We start from the raw sequence: 21,129 nt of genomic DNA on the forward strand, positions 1-21,129 counted from the left end.
TGTCAGTTCCTGAAGAGGCAAACTGTTATACCGGTCTTCAGGTCGCCATGGAATATAAGTGTTTAATATGCTATCAGTGATGAGGTCATCAGAGATTGGGGATGAGATCATATTGGGAAAGGAAGGAAAGAGAAATTGAGTGTGTCCTTTCTAAGTAACAATCCAGGCAATCACTATAAGCAGTGGAGAAAATGGGAAACCTAAATCTGGAAGCCCAAAGAGTTTGGGCCACCATTGGCCTGAAGATTTATTTAGGTAGTTACATTTTATTTGCATAGAGCCAGCGGAATGATGGATTTTGTAAATGTCATAAATAATAATATGACAGTAATTACATTAACAAAATATTATGTTAACAGAATCTTCCTTCAGTTCTTGGTAGAACAACATTATAATAAATGAAAAGCACCAGTTTGTTTTTGCTCTACAACATTACTTTTGTTGTGTTAACCGGTTTTTGGCTTACAAGGCCATCTTCAGACATTTACTGCGTATTTTCACCAAAGAAGTTGCAATGTTTACAAACAACATTGAAAGAGAAGCAAAAACATACAGCAAGCAACATCTTTGACAGTGTGGTGGTAGTGCATTGAAGACTGGAAAGTAAATAGATAAAAATGGACTAAACAGGAAAAACTTTAACGCAAAATAGGAACAGCATGCCTACATAACAGTTTCTATTGATAAACAAAACTAATAAAATAAAATTAGTACTTGACACGGCTACATCAGGAGGTATAAAAAATGGAGAGTGATACACAAACCTATTAAAAAAAGAAACAATCATCAGCATGTTATACCCTTATAATCCTATCATCAGTGTCTAACATGCAGTGTCTTTTAGTTGCCGGCCGGAGTGGCCGTGCGGTTCTGGGCGCTACAGTCTGGAGCCGAGCGACCGCTACGGTCGCAGGTTCGAATCCTGCCTCGGGCATGGATGTGTGTGATGTCCTTAGGTTAGTTAGGTTTAATTAGTTTTAAGTTCTAGGCGACTGATGACCTCAGAAGTTAAGTCGCATAGTGCTCAGAGCCATTTGAACCATTTTTTTTGCCTTTTAGTTACATATTATTCATATGTTCTCTCAATTCTTAGCTATGGCTTTCTTTTTTGGGGAACAAATGCACAGAATATGAATGCAATTTTCAAACTCCAGAAAAGAGCCATAAGAACAATAACCAAAAATAGTAGTCAAGCTCATTGTAAAGATCTGTTCAAAACACTAGGGATTTTAACTGCTCCATGTGAATACATTAGCCAGTCAGTTGTACACATCAAAAATAACATTGGTAATTACTGCACAAACAGCTCTGTCCATGACCATGCAACAAGATATAGACTCAACTTACATTTACCAAGAAAAAATAAACATAAAACTCAAAACAGCATTTTCTACCATGGAATAAAACTGTACAATAAATTACCAAAAGAGATTAAAGAAATTGCCAAAATACACTTATTTAAAAAGGCAGCTAAAAATTACCTGTTATGCAATACATTTTATACATTGAAGGATTACTTAGATAAAACAGAGTAGGGGTTTCATAAAAAATGTTATACAAATAAATAATAATAACACTGCAGGAGTAGATTTAATGATTGTCTCTAACTAGAATTCTGTAAATATATATGTACACAAATTAGCTTATTTTAAATTGATATAAACTTATAAATACTTTGCCATGTCCTATGTCCTTGTAAAAAGACATCTACAGATGAATAAAGATACTACTACTACTACTACTACTACTACTACTACTAATGTATCTACTGAATACATAAGGAACTTAAGCAATATCAATAAGATAAACAGAAATAAATAGATGCAGGAAAATGGAGGCATCTGAGGGAACATACTGTAAATGCAGCCTTTGAGAGTGTGGCGGTACAGAACTTTGTAACAGTTTGCATTAAATAAATGAATCAAGTAATATATAAACAATATTTGGTGAGACAACTCAAGAGGTGTTAAACATGGACAGTAATACAAGTATCAGTTAAGAGAAAGCCTTAACAATTGAAACAACAGTCTAGTCTCTTGTTAAATTTCCAAAAATGCTGAAACACTTAATTCTTTATTCCTGACCAAGAAACCAAATACCAATTTTTGTAAGTCTAGCTTCAAAATTGCCTTAATAGAAACATTTTTGAAAAAACCCTTCATCCCATATTTCACCCCCTTGATGTTGGTATTTCAAAAAATCCATGCTTAAATGACACCGGCAATATAAGATCCGCACCTCCAAATTTCAAGTTTCTATCCTATCTATCACTGGACTGGGCAATGATGAGGCAGTCAGTCAGGGCATTATATATAGGGATTGTGTTTGGATGTTTCACCATCATGTCTTATGCTAAATGGTTCATGTTCATCATCTTTGAACTTAAATTCATTCTTTAATTAGTTCTCAGAAAGCTTTACTTTCATTATCAGACTGCTCTATTGTTTTGTTGCTAATCCATTTCCTAAGATTAGCAATTTCAGTTTTAAAAGTTTTCTTTGCCTCATTTCATTTCTCCTTCAAAAGCTGTACAGCATTAGCTTTATAAAGTAGGTTTAGATGTATATTTGACTGAGCCTAATCAGACTTGGGGGAGTTTCATTCTAGGATTACTTCCATTTTGGTAATGCTTAACTACCTGAAGGGTTTCTCTGAAACAGTGGCAATAGTCATAATGTCTCATCAGGGTTTAATACAACTTATTCCATTTGTCATCAGTTCCTTACACCTGGTACACAGAACCTCATTTCTCCTCTGATTGTATTTAAAGGCATTACTATTCAATCTATTCAGAGTTAATTTCAGCAGAACATCCTTTGTTATTTTTCTATGGCTGAATTTATGTACTCTATCACATGACAAAAGTGATCAAAATAATTTAAAGCTAGGCTACCTGACCTATAAAATTCCTGGTGGTTATAGAATAATCCATTTTAGTGGAGTATTTGTCATTTACTCTAGTACCTGATGCAACAAGAAGCTGAGGCTTCATTGCAGTTAACAAAAATATTGACTCTACTGATACTGAATTCGAATGTGACAGTGAATTTACCTGGTCATGTCTAACAGGTCTAGATGAAATCAAGTTAATTGTTGCATGTTTTTACTGGTTACCTAATTTCATTGTGACAGTTCTACAGTCATTCAAGAAAGTCTTCAGTCAGAAGCACCTAAATACCCAGATTATACAACATTAGTTTTAGGTTTCTTTAACCTACTGAGTATGGACTGGTACATACCTATTCATTGCAGGGGTACAGACAGACAATCTTGAAAAGTACTTTTGAACATATTTTCCAAAAACTGTCTTGAGCAGCTAATTTAACAGCCCACATGCTATAGGAATATTTTAGATCTTGTAGCTACAAACAGGTGTGGCTCTATTGATGGCATCACTATAGAGTCAGGGATTAATGATTATTATGTCATCTTAGTAACTATGGTTACTAAATGAATCAATCAAGAAAGCTTGGAGAGTGTTTCTGCTAGAAACAGAAGATACACTATGTGATCAAAAGTGTCAGGACACCCCCAAAATCATACGTTTTTCATATTAGGTGCATTGTGTTGCCACCTTCTGCCAAGTACAACATATCAGCAACCTCAGTAGTCATTAGACATCGTGAGAGAGCAGAATGTCTCTCTGCAGAACTCACAGACTTCCAACATGGTCAGGTGATTGGGTGTCACTTGCATCAGACATCTTTATGCAAGATTTCCACACTCCTAAACATAACTAGGACCACTGTTTTCAATGTGATAGTGAAGTGGAAACAGCACAAAAGCGTACAGGCCGACATCGTCTGCTGACTGACAGTTTAAGAGTGTCACAGTGTGTAGTAGGCATACATCTACCCAGACCATCACATAGGTATTCCAAACTGCATCTGGATCCACTGCAGGTACTATGACAGTTAGGTGGGAGGTGAGAAAACTTCGATTTAATGGTTGAGCGGCTGCTCATAAGCCACACATCACGCCAGTAAATGCCAAACGATGTCTCGCTTGGTGTAAGGAGCGTAATCATTGAATGATTAAACAGTGGAAAAACATTGTGTGGAGTGATGAATCGTGGTACAAAATGTGGTGATCGAATGGCGGGGTGTGGATATGGCGAATGCCCAGTGAATGTCATCTGCCAGCATGTGCAGTGGCAACAGTAAAATATGGAGGCGATGGTGTTATTGTGTGGTCATGTTTTTCATCGAGTGACCTTGCACCTCTTGTTGTTTTGTGTGGCACTATCACAGCACAGGCTACATTGATGTTTTAAGCACCTTCTTGCTTGCCACTGTTGAAGAGCTATTCAGGGATGGCGATTGCATCTTTCAACACGATCGAGCACCTGTTCATAATGCACTGTCTGTGGCAGAGTGGTTACATGACAACAACATCCCTGTAATGGACTGGCCTGCACAGAGTTCTGACCTGAAATCTGTAAAACACCTCTGGGATGTTTAGGAATGCCGACTTCATTCCAAGTCTCACCAACCGACATCAGCACCTCTCCTCAGTACAGCACTCTGTGAAGAATGGGCTGCCAGTCCCCAAGAAACCTTTGAGCACCTCGTTGAATGCATGCCTGAGAGAGTGGATGCTGTCATCAAGGGTAAGGATGGCCAACAACCATATTGAATTCCAGCATTACCGGTGGAGGGCACCACGGACTTGCACCTCATTTTCAGCCAGGTGTCTGGACACTTTTGATCACATAGTGTAAGTAGTTGTTGGCATCCCCACTTAGATAATGAACTGACATCATTTTGTTCCAGTGAGCCGTGGTGCCATTGAGTTAGTAGACTGGAGCCACTGGCTCAAGGATAGTACCAACTGTCCCTCGTGCAACCCCATTGTCAATATCTATGGGGAAGAGTGGGCATCAGTGGGTTGTGTCCTTAGAAGGTCTTTGCTTGCCGATATATACACGGGGTTCACTGGCCTGAGAAGGGAGGCACGAAGTTTGGAGATTGGTGGTAGCATTGCGACAAGAGATGGTCGTGAGGTCTGAACGGCCAAAGCTGTGAGCTATGCAAGGAGGGCCTGCACAGAGTGAAGATACCAGAGTACTTCACTGGGGTCAGCATCAACTACAAGCAGCAGGCTGACATTTTGTCGGTTGGTTATCAACATTAATGTTAGATGACCACTTGTGGCCTGGCTGCCCTCTTCTGCCTGGCTTTCATTGGCACACTAAGTAAGCACAGTGGATCCATGGCACTGCTTGCTGATAAAGGGGAGTAACATTCTGTAATACTCATGGTGATTTGTGTCATTGCCTACCTGCCCTCCTTATTATTTTCCAGTTAAGTGAACTTTTGGGAGAATTTCCCGAAGTACTTCATGACAGGTTGGGAGTCACAGACATCATTTGATACCATATTCATGTTATGGATGATGTGCTGGTTTGCCAGTCACCATATCACTTGTCACCTTCTTAAAAGATGGAGTCATAAGACCATCCACCTCCCCACTTTTCTTAGTACCTAAAGATCAGGGGCAGGATTTCTGACCTGTGGTTGATCACAGGCTTCTCAATTAAAAGGTGATCTTGAATTTCGTGCCACTCACTGATCTCCACAGCTGTTTGACCTGGTTTTAGGGAGCATATTGGTTTACTGTGTTAGATCTTAATCAGGCTTATTACCAGATACCCTTAACAGAGAAATCTAAGCATCTCATCGCCTTCACCCTGGATTGGAATTTATACGAGTTCATCCGAGTTCCATTTGGTTTGTCAACCAGTGCAGCAGTTTTATCCCATTTATTGGATAAAATTTTAGGTGATTCAAAGTTTAATTGTGTCTTCAGTTATTGGGACAATGCAGTCATATTCAGTGCCTCCTTTGAAGAGCATTTAGATCACATCTCACATCTGGAAGGTACTCTCCAGGCTTAGGGATGTGGTCCTGACTGTGAAACCCTCAAAGATAACCTTGACTAAGCACCAAGTGTCATTTTTGGGTCACTTGGTATCTGGTGACGGAATTAGCATCGATCCAGAATGAACTAAGGCATTGCGGAATTTTCCGCAACCACGAAATAAGAGGGAGGTTGCCTGATTTGTAGCAATGACTAATTATTTCCACAAATTTGTCCCAAACTCTGTGCAACCTTCAGCTCCATTAAATTTGTTACGCAGAAATAATGAGAAATTCATGTGAGCTGAAAGTCAGCAGGCAGCCTTTGAGGGAATCAAAACTGTGATTTCCAACCCACTGGTTTTAGCCATACCTGACTTTAAGAAATGATTTGTGGTCCACACTGATGCTTGCATTACTGGTATCGCAGCAGTTCTTTTACAGAAAGATCAAGATATCAGGCATCTGCTTCCCGACATCTGGAGGGGCCTGAACTCAATTACTCGGTATATGAGTGTGAAGCATTAGCTGTGTTATTTGATCTGGAAAAATTTTGGTTCTATCTCAAACATAATGAATTTGATCTAGAGATGGATAATTAGGTCCTTAGTTGGGACATAACTTGTCCTAAGAAGACAGAGCGTATTGCAAGATGGGCGGTCCGCATTTTGGCTTTCCATTTTAAGGTTCAGGACATTGAGGGCTCTGATAATCAGTCTGCTGATGCCCTTAGCAGGATGTTCCAACAGCATGAGCTTGATGAGGAAATGCCAGACAGTTAACTAGTATGTACTATCCTTGCTGAGGTACCCAAACTGTTTAATAATTTGTAAACTGAACAAAAATAATACCCATTTTTGGGGGGGGGGGGGGTGGCTCAGGAAGCAAATACTAGATGGACAGGAATCCAGTGACTGTTTTCTGAAGAATGGGATTCTGTGTAACTGCAGGGGTAGGTCTGGGGCAGCTAGATTTTATCTCCCTTGACCCTTAGTTATTCTGGTCTTCCGATACTTTCATGACTTTATAAAACGTTAGAGATAGTCAAGGAGCAGCTGACCTGGCCAACACTTTATAAAAACATTAGAGGTTTAGTCAAAGAATGCCGAGATTGTAAGAATGGAAGACCGAGTAACTCCCTGGCGAGGGGATTGCTGCAGTCGGAATGGGAAGAGCATCCACTGGACAAATTGTTTGTTTATTATGTGGGCCAGCTTCCCTGGACAAAAAAAAGGCAATCTGTGTATTCTCATAGTAGTGCACACCTTCTCCAGGTTCATACCTAGCTGGGGTGAGAGCGCTCTTATCACCATCTCTCATGGTACTAATATATTTACGTGGTTTGGGCCACTGCAGCCATTGGTTATGGATAACATTCCTGGATTTCTGTCAAGATTGTTTAGACAATTCTGTTTTGGCAATGGGATAAATCGTGTTACCACCACACCTTATTATCCTTACGGTTCCTGTGCCAAAAGGATTAACTGCAACTTGAAGTCAGCATTGATTATTTACCACCATAAATCACCCAAGAAGTGGGATACAACCTCACCCTGATTATACTTAGTGTTTAACTCCACGTGGAATGAAGAATCCTGTGCCACCCCAGCTAGCCTAATGCTCGCATATCCCGTGAATTTCTGACTCTCCAATTTATGTAAGATAAATCATCTTTCACCTCCATCTATCAGTCCGAAGGTACTTAGAGAGCAAAGGGACCAAATATTAGGAATGTTCACGATTTTCAGGCCTGTCACTATAACAGAAACAAGTGCCCCTTTCAAGGGGATATAGGGGATCTTGTCTACATCAGAAACATTTCTGGGTGGACTTCCCAGGATAAATGTTTAGAGAAACTTGCCCCACATTTCCTAGGTCCATATTCCATTGTCAAAATTTTAAGCCCAGTCAATCTTTTGGTCAGGGACCCAGAAAAGAGGAAGCTCATCTCAGGCAGATTAAAATTTCCAGCAGAGTGAAGGGTTCTTAGATCTGGGGGAAGGCTTGTTCAGGTTTGAGAGGGGGATGTTGAGATGTGGCACCATTGAGTTAGTAGACTGTTCTGTCTGGCACCAGTGGCTCAAGAACTGTATCGACTATCACTCTTGTGGCCCCATTGCCAATATCTGTGAGGAAGAGTGGATATCTGTGGTTTGTGTCCTTAGGAGATCCTCGAGAGGGGTCTGCTGGCCCGAGAAGGGTGGCACAAAGTTTGCCGATTGCAGTAGCATCGCGACAAGAGGTGGCTACGAGGTCCGACTGGCTGAAACCACAAACTGCGCGAGGAGGGCCTCTGCGGAGTTACGATACCAGAGTACTTCACTGGGGTCAGCACTGACTACAAGCAGCAGGATGACATCCCGTCAGTTGGTTGGCAACATTTGTGTTGGACGACTGCTCGTGGCCTGGCTGCCCTCTTCTACCTGGCTTTCATTGGCACCACTCAGTAACCACTGTAACGCACCATGGAACTGCTTGCTGATAAAGTGAAGTAACATTCTGTAATCCTCGTGTTGATTTTTGTCATTGCCTACCTGCCCTGCTTATGATTTTCCGGTTTGTACCCGACCCTCAGAGTTTTACTCGGTCGGCTCTTTGGTCATTAATAGAGGCCATAATATTGTACTGAGACACTAGTTGTCATTCGAAAATTTGTCCCACTATTATATTTCCTTTCCTTTCTGGTTTGTACCCAGTCATTAATGTTCTAATGACCAGCTCCTGGCCATAAATACAGCCAGAACAATTATACTAATGCACATGTTGCCATTAAACAAAAGAGGGACCTTCTAGTTAGATTTAGGTGTTAACCAGTTCAGTTCTTTGATTGCATTTACATTTTTAAGTCTTTAGTTATAATCTGAACAACCTGTTGTACTAAGGTGTGTTTGAAAGACCGGATCATTATTGGTGTATTTTAGCTGGATCTTGTGGTTCTGGCAAGTGAGTTCTCTTGTACTAAGTATTCACAAGTGATGTTTTAAGACGTTCCTTCAGAATGGTCTTAATAACTGAAATCAGTTTAACTTTGAAAATATTAACAGCCAACTGTCACCAGGGCATTAGTCAAAATAAGATTGTCAAAAGGGACAGGTTGGGATCCAATCGCACCTTGGCTGTTGATTGAAATTAAAAAGTTGGTTGCTTTTAAGTAAGCTTTATCATTGTCATATTGTTTCCTAATCTGTTTAATCTTTAAGCACATATTAACCCAGAACCTTTAGACATACAGCCTTCTAATTAAAAATTATGTCATCTGTTTTGAGTAACTTAAACACTCTTGTCATCAATGGTGCTTATATAATTTTCATATGTTGCAGAAAGGCATGTAATAGCAGAGGCTTTGTCCAGTGCAATAGTAAACACTGCCATTTGACCCAATAACATGTAGGCTGCAGGTATGGTTGTATATTGTTAAATATACAGGTTGTGTGAAAAGTAAGTTACATGTTTGGGTCCTTCCTTCCACATTTTCTTTAATTCTGGTAGGTACCATGTTTCATCCAGTATGATGGATGTAGAGGAATTATAGGAAAAGTTTAAATGGACTGTATATCATGCTCTGGAGATGTATGTACTGATTAAGTGGATGAAGGACAGAAAATATCCTTTGTGGTTTACCACTGAAATTTGGAAAATACTGGGAAAGTAAAGGCTGTTGTACTATCAGTTCAAAAGACAATGAACAAATGATTACAGGAAAACATTAGTAGAGATTCAAACATCTGTAAAAAGATAAATGTGCAATCCGTACAACTGTCATACCTAAGCAAAAGATATTGTTGAGAACACAAGAAAATTCTGGTCATCTATAAGACTACTAATCAAGTCTTAGGCTTTTATCCAGTCACTCATTGACCAACGTGCATGCAGGTAGAAGACAGCAAAAAGAAAGCTGAAGTTTTAAATTTTGTGTTTAAGAAATCATCCACACAGGACAATCATACAAACATTGATCTGTTGCAAAGACTTCCATATGGTGGACACAGTAATGGTCACCCCTGGCATAACAAAATAACTGAAATAGTTAGAAACAAATAAGTCACAGGTCCAGATGGAACCCTAATTAGCTTTTACAAAGAGTAGTTTATGGCATTGCCCTTTTACTTAGCTTGAATTAATGAACCTCTCATCCACTGAAAAGTTCCAGGTGCCTGGAAAAAGGCACAGTTGACTCTTGTGTATAAGAAGGAAAAACGAAGGACCCAAAAAATTACAGACCAGTATCATTAACATTCGGTTTCCTGCAAAATTGTAGAACACAATCTGAATTCGAATGCAATAAATTTCCTAGATACTGTGAAACTTATGTCCACAAATCAGCATGGTTTTAGCAAGTATTACTCATGTGAAGCTCAGCTTGCCTTTCTCTCACATGATATACTGCAAACTATGGAAAAAGCGCAACAGGGTGACTTCATATTCTCAGATTTCCAAAAAGCATTGGATATCGTGCCCCACTGCAGACTGTTACTGAAGGCATGAGCATAAAGGTTAGGTCTCCAGAAATGAAAGTGGCTCAAAGACTTCTCACGTAGCAGGACCCTGTGTGCTGTCCTTGAGGGCTGGTGTCAGTCAGTGACAAGGATATTGTAAGGAGTGCCCCAGGGAGATGTGAAAGGACTGCTATTTTTTTCTGTACGCTCAAATGATGTGGCAGACAGGGTGAGCAGCAATCTGCAGCCGTTTGTCGATGATGCTGTCACGCACAGGAAGCTGTCATCATTGACTGACTCTAGGAGAATACAAGATATCTTAGACAAAAATTTCTATTTGGTGTGATAAATCTCAGCTAGCTCTAAATGTCTAAAAATGTAAATTAATGTGGATGAGTAGGAAAAAAAAACCAGAAATGCTCGAATAAGTGTTACTAGTGTAATGCTCGAAACATTCGTGTCGATTAAATGTCTAGGCATAATGGTACAAAGCAATGTGAAATGAAACAAGCATGTGAGGACTGTAGTAGGGAAGGTGAATGATTGACTTTTAGTAAAGTATCGTTCAGATGACGTACTAGTGAAAGCCATGGTACTATTTGAGTTTTTGGGTCAGATTAAAGGAAGACATAAAACAATTCAGAGGTGGGCCATTATATTTGTTACTGGTAGATTCAGTCAACATGCAAGTATTGTGGAGATGCTTAGGGAACTCAAATGGGAAACCCTGGAGGTAAGGAAACATTCTTCTCTAGGAACACTATTGAGAAAATTTAGAGAACTAGCATCTGAGGCTTATTGCAGTACAATTCTACTGTCACCAACTTACATTTCATGCAAGGATAATGAAGATTAGACGTGATAAATAAGGATTCTCATGGAAGAATGTAGACAGTCATTTTTCCCTTGTTCTGTTTGCAAATGGAACAGGAAAGGAAATAAGAAGTAATTGTTCAGGGCATCCTACACCATGCACCATACAGTAGCTTGTGTAGTATTGATGTAGATGTATTATATTTAAAAGATTTTATGAGTTTAATATGTCAGTGAGCTTCAAATTTACTACATTCTTTGGATTTGCATCTATATTAAAATCACCAAATATTTCAACACTGTAAAATCCAGGATGAAATGTAACAGTACTATGAAAAGGAAAGTTGCTACTAACCATATAGCAGAGATGCTGAGTCGCAGATGGCCACAACAAAGAGACTCACAATAGGCCTCTGTCAAAAATAGATGAATGACAGACACATATGTGTGCATGTGCACACACGCGCCCACACACAAAATGCAACTCACACACATGACTGCATCTCAGGCAACTGAAACCACAGAGAGAGAGAGAGAGAGAGAGAGAGAGAGAGAGAGAGAGAGAGAGAGAGTGAGTGTGTTCCTTTTCAACAAATATTTACTTATTTATGGCCGTTGTTTAGATTGATATTGGATGCATCAATATCATTTACAATTACAGTTACAGGGCGAATTAGAAACTGAGCACACAGGTTATTTTACAGTAGACTTACTTGTGTAGATACATATAATAATTAATGAAAAGGAAAAACCAAAACTTTATTTAATAAATATAGGCACTCAACTTTTCTTTCAGCTGCAGTACTTGAGTGTTGACAAAACATAAGAAACTTTTCACATTTACTTGTCATCGATGCCTTATACGTAACACATTTCTGAGGAAAGTGCCATAGTAGAGCAATTTCTTTCCGATTCTTTTGGACTATTCCCAAAGTATTCCTTAACTTTGTACAGCCAAACTATTGTCTAGAACTCTCTTACTTTTGTTTTAAAGACTGGTAATGCTTTTGTATTTTGTAAACTGTTTGGTAGCCTGTTGTGTAACAAGCACCCAGCTTTAGCAGGACCTTTATCAGTCAGTTGTAGTCAAGTACCATTGATGTGATAACAGACTATGTGATAACAAACTTTAACTTTTGTGCTACAAATGTGTACTTCTCTGTTTAGCATTTGACATACATGATAGTTTCACATACATATATAGATGGAACTGTCAAAATTGTAAATTGTCTGAATTTGATTTTACAAGATTCTCTTGGTGATAGCCTTATATACCAGGTACATTTTTATTATTATTTTTTTTTTTTTATTTGGTATGCGTATTCCATAGATCCGTACATGCGAGTGATTCGCCTGGATGTGGAATGTGTCAATACAATTGTACAAATACAATTAATGCTACAGAATAGTAATATAATACAATGATATAGATATTATAAGTATCTCATTTACAAGCTGTCATTAAACTAGTATAGCAATTCTCAATATAACATTATAACATTAACACTATGACATTAACATAATATTGTATCATCCATCTAATAACTAAGAGACTAAATACACCTATTATTAAGGGAGGGCATTACTTCTGGAAAATAATTCATCTAACGAGTACAGTGGATGGTCGAGCAGGTATTTTTTTAACATACCTTTGAGCAGCGTTTCATTTTCTATTGTACATTTTATATAATTAGGCAATGCATTAAAAGTCTTTATAGCAGCACACTTTACTCCCTTCTGTACAAGTGTTAAATTTTTTAGTTCAACATGTAGATCATCTTTACCTCTAGTATTGTAGTTATGATATGAACAGTTGGTTTCATACTGAGCATAGTCTTTATTAACTACATTCATCAGAGAGTATATGTACTGACATGTTGTGGTCAGAATACCTAACTGTGGAAAAAGTTTTCTACGTGAGGTTCGTGGAGGAACCCCACACATGATCCTGACTGCTCTCTTCTGAGCAGTTAAGATTTTTTTTGAGGCTGGTGAAGTACCCCAGGATATTATTCCGTAACTCATTAATGAGTGAAAGTACCCAAAGTAAGATGATTTTAAAATGTTGATGTCCCCAAAATGAGTAATTATTCTAAGAGCAAAAGTTGTTGATGAAAGCCTTTTTAGAGTAAGGGACACATGCTATTCCCAGTTGAGCGTACTGTCAATGTGAACCGCCAGGAATTTAGTGGATTGCACCTGTTCTAGTTCCTGGTTGTCATGAGCAATTACTATATTTTCTAGAGTTTTATTTATTGTGTGGAACTGTATAAAATTAGTTTTTTTAATATTAACTGAAAGAGAATTAATTGAAAACCAAGCTGTAACTTCTCTGAGTATATCATTAACATCAGTCTCCGGATCAGCAGTAGACTTACCATTTACAACAATGCTTGTATCATCAGCAAACATTGTGAATTCACAATTTTTACTAATGGACAGGGGTAAATCATTAACATATATTAAAAACAGCAAGGGTCCAAGGACAGATCCCTGGGGAACTCCATGCTGAATTTTGCCCCATTCAGAATCCACTAGATTAGGAGATCCTTTGTTGCAGCCATTTAGAACCACCTTTTGTTTCCTGTCTTCAAGATATGATTTTAGCCAGTTACCTATAGGCCCTTTGATTCCGTAATGATAGGCCTTCTCCAAGAGTATCTTGTGGTTTACACAATCAAAGGCCTTGGAAATGTCACAGAAGACACCAACTGGTGACTTCTTACTATTAATAGACTCCAAGACATCATTTGTGAGTGAATATATGGCACGCTCTGTGGAAACGCCTTTTTGAAAACCAAACTGTCTATGGTTAATAATATTAAGTTTATCTAGATGTGCCATAATCCTGTTATACACTGCCTTTTCAAGAACCTTTGAAAATGTTGTTAAGAGAGAGACAGGACGATAATTTTTTTACATCTGTAGCATCGCCAGACTTGAAAAGAGGTCTCACAATGGCATATTTCATTCTCTCTGGGACAACTCCCTCATAAAGAGACGTGTTGCAAATGTGAGCAAGTACTACACTTACATCATTACTGCAGGCTTTCAACAGTTTATTAGAGATGTTATCTATACCTGAAGATCCTTTACTTTTCAATGAGTGAATTATTTTTTTTATTTCATTAACAGTTATGGGTGTTACATTTATATCATTAAAACATCGTTGGAGGTTAAGTTTCAGAATATCTAAAGCTTCCCCAAGGGCACCACTGCAACCTATTTGAGAGGTGACATTTAGAAAGTGGTTGTTAAATGTGTCTGCTATCTGTTTACTATCAGTTATTTCCAAATCGTTAATTTTTAGGACAGCAGTTTTTTCATTGTCAGATGGTGCAGTACCTGTTTCCCTCTTTATTACATTCCAAATCGTTCTGATTTTATTGTTTGAACAGTTAATTTCAGATTGCATGCACATACTTTTAGATTTTTTAATGACTTTAGTTAAGATTTTGCAGTATGTCCTATAATATTTCATCTGCAGGGGATTATTGGATTGTCTAGATATTATATACAGTTCCCTTTTTCTCTGGCATGATACACTCCTGGAAATGGAAAAAGAACACATTGACACCGGTGTGTCAGACCCACCATACTTGCTCCGGACACTGCGAGAGGGCTGTACAAACAATGATCACACGCACGGCACAGCAGACACACCAGGAACCGCGGTGTTGGCCGTCGAATGGCGCTAGCTGCGCAGCATTTGTGCACCGCCGCCGTCAGTGTCAGCCAGTTTGCTGTGGCATACGGAGCTCCATCGCAGTCTTTAGCACTGGTAGCATGCCGCGACAGCGTGGACGTGAACCGTATGTGCAGTTGACGGACTTTGAGCGAGGGCATATAGTGGGCATGCGGGAGGCCGGGTGGACGTACCGCCGAATTGCTCAACACGTGGGGCGTGAGGTCTCCACAGTACATCGATGTTGTCGCCAGTGGTCGGCGGAAGGTGCACGTGCCCGTCGACCTGGGACCGGACCGCAGCGACGCACGGATGCACGCCAAGACCGTAGGATCCTACGCAGTGCCGTAGGGGACCACACCGCCACTTCCCAGCAAATTAGGGACACTGTTGCTCCTGGGGTATCGGCGAGGACCATTCGCAACTGTCTCCATGAAGCTGGGCTACGGTCCCGCACACCGTTAGGCCGTCTTCCGCTCACGCCCCAACATCGTGCAGCCCGCCTCCAGTGGTGTCGCGACAGGTGTGAATGGAGGGGCGAATGGAGACGTGTCGTCTTCAGCGATGAGAGTCGCTTCTGCCTTGGTGCCAATGATGGTCGTATGCGTGTTTGGCGCCGTGCAGGTGAGCGCCACAATCAGGACTGCATACGATCGAGGCACACAGGGCCAACACCCAGCATCATGGTGTGGGGAGCGATCTCCTACACTGGCCGTACACCACTGGTGGTCATCGAGGGGACACTGAATAGTGCACGGTACATCCAAACCGTCATCGAACCCATCGTTCTACCATTCCTAGACCGGCAAGGGAACTTGCTGTTCCAACAGGACAATGCACGTCCGCATGTATCCCGTGCCACCCAACGTGCTCTAGAAGGTGTAAGTCAACTACCCTGGCCAGCAAGATCTCCGGATCTGTCCCCCATTGAGCATGTTTGGGACTGGATGAAGCGTCGTCTCACGCGGTCTGCACGTCCAGCACGAACGCTGGTCCAACTGAGGTGCCAGGTGGAAATGGCATGGCAAGCCGTTCCACAGGACTACATCCAGCATCTCTACGATCGTCTCCATGGGAGAATAGCAGCCTGCATTGCTGCGAAAGGTGGATATACACTGTACTAGTGCCGACATTGTGCATGCCCTGTTGCCTGTGTCTATGTGCCTGTGGTTCTGTCAGTGTGCTCATGTGATGTATCTGACCCCAGGAATGTGTCAATAAAGTTTCCCCTTCCTGGGACAATGAATTCACGGTGTTCTTATTTCAATTTCCAGGAGTGTATTTTTATGCCCTTGGTGAGCCATGGTTTTTTGCTTGATTGCCTGTTCTGTAGTCTACAGACCTTTTTTGGAAAGACATTTTCAAATATACCTGATAATTCATCAGTAAATAAATTATATTTTGTATTAACATCATTTGCAAGATAAACATACCTCCAGTCAGTCTCCCGAATGCATAATTTGAATTTTTGGATATTTTCCTCATTCATGTTTCTAATGGTTTTCCACTGTGCACTAGCTTTGTTCTGATTTGTATTAAAGTTGTCAATTGTGAGTATTTGCCCATCATGATCAGAGAGACCATTTATGATTTTTTCAACTTTGATGTGATTAGTTTTACTCATATCTACAAAGATATTGTCTATTAGAGTGCTGAAAGTGGCAGTAGTTCTTGTGGGAAAACTGACAGTGGAGACAAGGTTGTAGGTATGCATTAAATTTGCAAACTCTGTCTTAGAAGATGAGCTTTCTAGGAAATCTATATTAAAATCTCCAGTCACTATAATGTCCCTATTTTTTCTTGTTAGATACAATAGCACAGAATCTAATTGTTTCATGAATACTTTAAAATTACCAGATGGAGCCCTGTATACTGCTACGATTACCAGTTTCTTGTTAGCTTCTACTATTTCTGTGACACATGCCTCAAAGTCTTTCTCTACACAATATTTCTCTACATCTATTGTACTAAAGGACAGGCTGTTTTTCACATAAATAACTGCCCCACCTTTGCACATATGCTTTCTACAAAATGAGGTAGCTAAAACATAGTTTGGTATATTGAGCATTTCGATGCCAAAAGTGATATGGTGTTCTGTCAGACAGAGAATATGAGCACAATTTGCACCTGTTGGTTCATCAATATTTACAATAAATTGGTCTAACCTACAGAGCAGGCTTTGAATATTTTGGTGAAAAATTTTGAGCTTATTTTTAATTACATGATTGATTGTGGTGCTGCCATTGTTGGGACTGAGTTTTATTTCTTTTGACATACCAGTATTACAGGAACAGTTTTCTGCAGGGAGGAGGGAGCTGTTGTGCTGGTAACACTCACATTTGTTGTTATTAAGTACATTACTTACATTCTGATTGGAACCTTCCCCCTTCTGCCCCAGTACCATAAAAAATCCCCATTTGCAGCTGAGGACTTTCTTGATCTCAGGCACATCCTATGTGGAGCAGCTGCAGTCACTACTGTGCTCCTTTTTGCCATAGAGGGTGGATCTCCTGTTGGCGAGGTTTCTACACTGTCAGCTTGTACACTTGATCCTGTGGGGGTTGGTGTTGCTGTTTCTGCTATTGATGACTGTTCTTCCTCCTTAAATGCTGCTGCTTCACAAGTTGGCAGTGGACTAACGTTTCCCACTTGAGTTGTAACTGCTGGTGCTGTCTTGCTTTTGTATAAAAGACCTGTTTGTGTTGATTCACATACAGGTGCTGCTGCATATGAAGTCTTCCCTTCAGCTGTTCCATTAGGTTTGAAGGAGTATTTTGACGACACTGTCTGTATTTCTTCCAATGGTACAGTTTCAATGGGCACAGGTGCTTTTAGAATGATTGGAGTGGTGTTTTCAAATAGTTTGAATGTTTCTGCTAATAATGCTTTAGCGAGTACACGTTTTCCTAGCCGGTTCCTGTGCATTCCATGTCGAGTAAAATGGTTTCTCTCTTCGGAATTACTGTCCAAAAACTTCACGTCCTTGAATGCTTTGCATACCTTTTGAAACATTCTGTTTGTGAATTTGATTTCATTCACATATGGAGTGCAGGAAGAATGATTGTTTGGATACCTTCATGTGTGCTGTAATTATTATTAAGAGCCTGCCACTTCCATTTCTTCAGCATCTCTGTGGCACTCTCCCTCGGATTAATGGATTAAACAAACCTGTGACCATTTGTGCTGCCCTTGCCTGTATATGTTCAATATCCCCTGTTAGTCCTATCTGGTACGGTTCCTACACATTTGAGCAGTATTCTAGGATGGGTCACACGAGTGATTTGTAAGCAATCTCCTTTGTAGAGTGAGGGCATTTCCGCAGCATTCTCCAATAAATCAAAGTATGGCACCTGCTTTACCCGTAACTCAGCCCACGTTATCATACCCCTTTAATATCCTCACAAAGTGTAACACCCTGGTATTTGTATAAGTTTGCTGATTCCAACAGTGACTCATTGATATTATAGTTACAGGTTACTATGCTTTTTTCATTTTGTGAAGTGCACAATTTTACACTAGTGAACATTTACATCAAGTTGAAGAACACCACTTTCAAATCTTATCAAGATCTAACTGAATATTTATGAAGATTCATTCAGGCAGTACTTCATTATAGATAACTGCATCAACTGGAAAAAGCCCGAGTTTACTTTTAATATTGTCCGCAAGGTCATTAATACACATAATTTACTTGTGCATACACTGATCAGCCAGAACAGCACGATCACCTACCTAATGACCGGTATGGCCGCCTCCGACAGGGATGACAGTGGCAGTGCATTGTGGTATGGAAGCAATGAGGTCTCGGTAGGTAGCTGGCACCACGTAAGTTACCTAATTCCAGGGAGGGATGCTGATCTCTGACACCACGTTCAGTCACGTCCTGACCAATTTCAGATATGGTGAGTTGGGGGACCAGAACATCAACTGGACTTGCCACTGTGTTCCTCGAACCACTCGGTCACTCTCTCTTCGCCTTGTGACACGGTGCATTATCTTGCTGAAAAATGCCACTGCCATTGGAAAACATAATTGTTAAGAAGGGGTGTACAATACTCCTTGCACGAGCTCCACCGGACCTATGGATGCCTACTTGAATGTCCTCAGAGCATAATAGAGCCACCGCCATCTGTTCCTTTGGAAGACAGAGGCTTTGCGCCCTCCCATCAGCGTGATTAAAAAAGTATCACAATTCACCAGACCGAGCAATGCTCTGTCACTGTACTAATTTCCAGTGCCGATGGTCACGTGCCCATTTCAGTTGCAGTTGCCGATGTTGTGGTTTAACAGTGGCACGTGCACGGGTCATTGACTGCAGAGGCCCATCTTTAGAAGGGTTTGGTGCACTGTGTATTCAGACATACTTGGATGATTGCTCCATGCCTGGTATCTGTATGTATTATGCTATCTGTCTGATACAGATATAAGGTGTTCTGCGTATTACTTTTGTCATAATGTCTGCTCAAATCAGCAAACTGCTCAGCTATAAATCTCAGGTGACGTAGGATGTTTGAACGGAAAATTTGTAATGATGAAGAAAGTAGGTTAGGTGCTGTTCAATGTTGCAGCAAGCCAATGTTTTTCACTAATGTGTACTTCATGAAAACCAGTCCAATATTATGTTATTGTATTATTTGTATTCTGACAGTCATAAACAATTGGAATGTAATGTGCAGCGCAAGGCAAATCTATGATAAAATAATGTTTCAAAGATTAGGTATTTGTCTGCAGCCCATGAGGATTTGTATTCATGGTATAGCTATTGTTTCTTCAGACATCTACTTCCAACTGAAGTCTTGTTAATTCATTATTTTATGACTGATGAGAAAATATATACATATAGATCAACCCTTTAGGATGGCCGAACTATCCATTTTGTTCCAATTTTTTTTTTTTTTACTCATTCATATGTAACTAGTGGTACTTCACCCTTTAAATTAATCTATGTCAGAATTTACCTTTATCTGTGCCCAGTTTTATTTACTGTCTGATGTGATGTTGCTACGTCATGTCTAGTGTGGTGATGACCAACGAGCCAACCGTCAACTGGTTATTGAGCAGTATACATTCTGGAAGTACCCTTTGGCTACTTAACTTACCAGTATAAACCTGATTCTACAGTGGCATCTGGCCATGGTGGCTCTCAGTCTCTACAAAGTAAATAAATAAATAATTGGGATGATGACTTTCTAGCTACGAGAACAAGGTGCCTTTGACAATTATTGCGGGCAAATTCCTCTGTCCATCCTTGTGGTTTCCTGACCTTAAATGTGAACCGCTTTCTTGTGGTGTACAGCATACCCCAGCAGTTATTAACAACAATATCTTGACTTAATTAATTCCATCACTCTGCTAACAACTGTTTATTTATACGTACTGGAGCTTGAAAAAATATACATCTTTTACCTTTGCCTTATATATAATTTTGTAACATTATAAACACATGAAATATGTCCTTGAACTTGAAATAGCACTTCATATATGTTTTGTCTATTGGAAGGAGAACATGACACTTGAAATAGCACTTCATACATGTTTTGTCTATTGGAAGGAGAACATGACACTCAGCCAAGATTTTAGGAACCTAAAATTTTGTATCTCAGACTTGCGTTCTGTTTAATTTTGAAAATGTGACATAATTTTTTTTTATACTTGACTTTATGGTGTTTAGCAAACATATTGATGCATGACAAAGTACTTCTTATAATATGAACATTTTACATTTGTATGATCTGCCCAACGAGGCAGTTAGTTGACTTTGTTTATTAATTGATATGGGATATGTTGTAATTTGATGCATTTGGCTACCTTATTTCTATATTTTCATGTTTATGTACAAATTTATGTTTGAGCAGCAACAGATATCAGAGGAACACAGTAATTCTGTACCTCTCTTTATTATTTTCATGTTTATGTCTCAGATGTCAGAGGTTCCAATATTTCATGTTTATGTAAGATCAAACCCAGATATTAGAGGGGCTGCTTGTAAGTCAGTTGGTAGTATCGAGCACTTGTTACTTGAATTAACCAATACAGCATTATATATGTCATTTACTCTGTCCTGCAGAATGCAAATTGTTCACCCTTTGTTGATTAGTCAGTAGGGAGTGTTGGGGTTAATATTCGAGGACTGGGAAGGCGAATCAGTGTCAAGTCCAATCTGCAGGGATTGCTGAACACTCTTCTCTCTCCGGTGCCACAGTGAAGTTCTGGAACAGTGGGGGTCCTGGGTAGGGGGGTGTCTTGTCTTTGGGGTCTGTCATCTTTTCTTCTTCAACTCCAACACTCTGAATCTTCTATTTAATTTCTTACTTCTCATCAGAGTACCAAGCTCTCC

The sequence above is a fragment of the Schistocerca nitens genome, chromosome 10 (genome assembly GCF_023898315.1).
Source record: "Schistocerca nitens isolate TAMUIC-IGC-003100 chromosome 10, iqSchNite1.1, whole genome shotgun sequence".
In the NCBI taxonomy this organism is placed as follows: Eukaryota; Metazoa; Arthropoda; class Insecta; order Orthoptera; family Acrididae; genus Schistocerca; species Schistocerca nitens.